This window comes from Argiope bruennichi, chromosome 5 (genome assembly GCF_947563725.1).
Source record: "Argiope bruennichi chromosome 5, qqArgBrue1.1, whole genome shotgun sequence".
Lineage (NCBI taxonomy): Eukaryota > Metazoa > Arthropoda > Arachnida > Araneae > Araneidae > Argiope > Argiope bruennichi.
The window spans coordinates 110,650,734-110,654,892 of NC_079155.1; positions in this window are offsets into that span (position 1 = coordinate 110,650,734).

Genomic DNA, 4,159 nt, shown 5'->3' on the forward strand with positions numbered 1-4,159 from the left:
CATGATAGACAATAAATAATCAGGCATTAATAAATTTTAAAAATAATTGATGATTAAACCTTTTCCTTTTCCACTGCAAATTAAATTAAAAAAATAATTAAATCAAAATAGATAGAGTTAAATATTTTAGCAATAATGAGAGTTTGAAAGGTTGCTTAAACATAATTTAGCTTGCTCCAACACAATAAAATGTGATACTTTCTTAAGCCATATCATGTTCTATAGCAGTCAAGGCGACACCGAATGGCCTCGTCTACATCGGAAAACGCTTTGATCAGGGTTACTTAAATAATCGAACACGGAAACGTGAACTAATTGCCAAACGGCCTGGCTTAAAAATGGAGAGGATAGTAAATAAAAAAAATAAAGATGCACAATGGAAATAAGAGAGTTCGCTCTGCGGGTAGTGAACCCATGACCGCGGTCAACGCTCCTCGGCCTATTCCATTTATTTCTTTGTTCTCGCTCAAAGATTTTTCCTACAATCGGCTAAGTATAAACTTTATAACTATCCATTTATTTACGAGGCACTTTGTTCTTTTCCGAACGCTGCTTTTTACGAACGTAAGAATGCGAATTTTAATTAAGTTTCTGAAATAAGTCAGAATTTAAAATGCACATTTTTAATAAGTTAGATGAAAATAGAAAAAAAAAATGAATAAAAAATTGTTCCATATTAAATAGTTTAATTTTGAGGGAATTCATTCTAAATTCAGCATATCGATTCGTTTGTTTATATTGAATTGATTTTAATTTCCAGACAGTCCTGCTATTAATAGAATTAATTCTATTCAACTTTTAACTGTAACCATGTAAACAAACAATAATGGGAAATATTACATGAAAGCAAATCTAAGAATGGCATCCAACTAATCTGTGGCAAATTTATACACTATTTTGAAGCCATAGGCAGTGAACATTAAGAGACCCCTCTTTTAATAAAATGATCAATTAAATTTAACATCTCCGCATATTTTTAGCACGTTAATAATTTTTTTAGGTAGCTCTCTCTCTCTCTCTCTTTTTTTTTTTAATCATGTGAGAAAATGATGTTGTTTTGGTAAGGGGGTCTTGAAGCTCGAAATCGCGTAGGCAATGAATAAAGCATGAATGGCAGTTTTCATCATCTTTTAATCCATATATTTTTTTACCTGCTTTTACCAGTATTGCTTTATTATTACATATGCTTCTGTGACAGCAGAAGCGTTTTTAAAAGGTTGATGTAGGACTATGACATCTACCTGTTACTTCATCTCAAAATCGGGCGAGCTCCAAAACTTTGTTTGCCAGCTAGAAAAATTGAAAATGAAAGTTTAAAAAAATTATCACTATATATAGATAGATAGATAGAGAAGTCTCTTGATTGTTTCAAACCGGTTTAAACTAGTTAATGACCTAAATTAATTAATACAAATAATGACTTAAAAATAATAATGTTCCCACATGATAACTTGAAATTTGCAATCGTAGATTTCATTTTAATTATTATTTATATTATTTCTTTAATGATTTCTTAACACTAAACCTACCGGTATTTCACCAGTACAGTGGAACAGTCATTGGAGAACGGTCATTTGACCGCTCGCGGTAAGTTTAGGGTTAAAAATATACTTGTCTTTATCTGTTATGATTCCAGACTGTCCAAGATCCGTTTGTAACAATATTGTCACGTAGATACTTTAGTATAGAGCTCAATAACAAACAAAAGAAGTAGAGCTAAACCAATTTATTAACTGAACTGAGAATACCCTGACTGACAAATCTTCTGCTTTTATACTAGCAGGGAAAGTTCCAGAATACTTTTCTGGAGACAGTAAGAAAAGTCCAGAACACTTGTCTGGTAAACTAAAGAAATGTCCAGTATCTTCTGGGACATGAAATAAAGAAAAACATAAAATCAAGGGATTAAATATTTACATATACTATGAATCGCATTGTTTCTAGCAGGATTCGAACTTAAGGTCTCTTGATTATGAGATCAGTGCCATGACCATTCGGCCATGGAGATTCGACTGTCTTTCTTCAATGCGGCAATATTATTGAAGTAGAGGTTCGGTGTTCATAAATGTTCGAATAATTAGGCGTATGTAATAAAATTTATGGGTACCTGACTATTTATACTTGACAGAAGGTTATTATTATCTAATATTTTATCATTCATAAAATTTGTATTAATTCGATAGTACCGATTTCACCAAATTTAAATCATATGAAAGTTAACGACACAACCTAGATACGCTATTAATAGTCATCTGTCCTTCATCAATCTGATTTTTGATAGAAATCTCAATGACAATGACCCTCGACCAAAGCTGCCTCTGCACCAGTTTCACCAATTTTTATTTCATATGAAACTTTATAAACCCCTATATGTGTTAGCAAGAGTCCTTTTTCCTATCTACACCCATTTTTGAAAAGATATTGCAAAATAAAAGGTCGAGCTCCCATTTCAACAACTAGATCAATATCTCCAATTTTCTTTACCAATTAATTTCATCGCTTTGCAAGCATAACGAACTAATCTGAAAGCTCTATCAAGCATTCAAAGTTAAAAATAATACTTTCTTTATGTTTTGATGAGATACACTTCATCCAAATTGTCACCGATTGAAAAATCATTTGTTATGTAATGGAATTGCTATGCAAACTTTTAAAAACAATAGTAATGCTTGGAGATTAAGAACACCTGAATTTAAACTCTTGCTCCAACACATCGATACAAAGCTAATGACATGATATGATCGGCGAAGATCGGCGATTCATAAACACGTTGCAAAAATTTTCCACGTGATGACCATCTTGCCTCGCAATAAAATAGAAACGCTGAATGTACTGAACCCATGTCTTTACAAAGTGCTTAAAAGATTCTTGATCTCAGAGGTCTCTTTTTTATATAAATTACTACGGTTACAACCGTAGTTAACACAATATTCAAACCAGGACTCATTTCTTTCGAAGCCAAAGCTTCTCTGTGCATGGTATGCACTGAGGCGAGTTTTGTTTTACAAGTGCTTGTATACCTTGGAATCTTCCGGACATTGAACGAGCACCATCGGTGCATATTCCGACGCAATTTTTCCATTCTGTTTGCCTTGCTCATAAAATCATTTAAAATAGCAAATAATGCGAGCGCTGATGTTTTGAATTCTATTGGTTTGCAGAAAGTAGTTCTACTACTGGCATATTATCACAAATTCGAACATAGGAATTAAATGAGCATCTTTATTACTCTCTGTTGCTTCGTCAAGCTGTATTGAAATCAATTTGTCCCGCAACTTCGAGAAAAGCTGACACTGTACATCTCCAGCTATATCACCAATTCGACGAGCAACAGTATCATTTGAAAGAGGTATGGACTGCAATTGTTTTGAAAAATTATCTCCAAACATAGTTTCTACAATCTCAATTGCTGCTGGCAAAATAAGCTCTTCACCAATGCTGTGAGGTTTTTTACATCTGGCTATTTTATATGATCTTTATAAGATACAATTAAAGCTTTTTTATTCACAGACAAAGTTTCTTTAAAATATGATTTTTGCTTTTTATATGTTTTTAATTTTAATTCGAAGAATTCTCTGGGTTTTTGACGTACTCACTATGAAGCGTTTCCAAATGTAGTTTAAGTTTATTGGGTTTCATGCTGTCTGCGGCCATTATTTTTGAGCAAATGATACACAGGGAACATTCTTCTTTATTTACTTCAGTACTGGTAAACCCAAAATTTAAATATTCTTGAGAATATTTGCTTGATTTTATTTTCGGAGCCACGCTCATCTGTGTACTTGTTAATGCTTGATTATTATCTAATGCTTGCTTGCTTCCGCTTAAAAATTTATTCAAGAGTCTGCATAAATCTTCTGCCTTGAATATTTAATATGGTGAATTGCAATTAACACGAAAACATATATAGCATACACATTCACGATAGATTCGATAGCGATAAAAGGATCGACTCGAATGAGACTAGCTGGAATTGAAACTTGCGTTATCGAACATTTTCCTTCTTCCTTTGAGAAAATATTTGCTCCGCACATGCTCCAGACGGCATCGGTCGTGAGGATTCCCTTCCACAAATATTGCTTATTTTTTTCACTTTTGTTTTGTCATGCTTCTGTTTTATTTCTTTTATTGTTCGAAAAAATGTATTCCCAATTTCTAA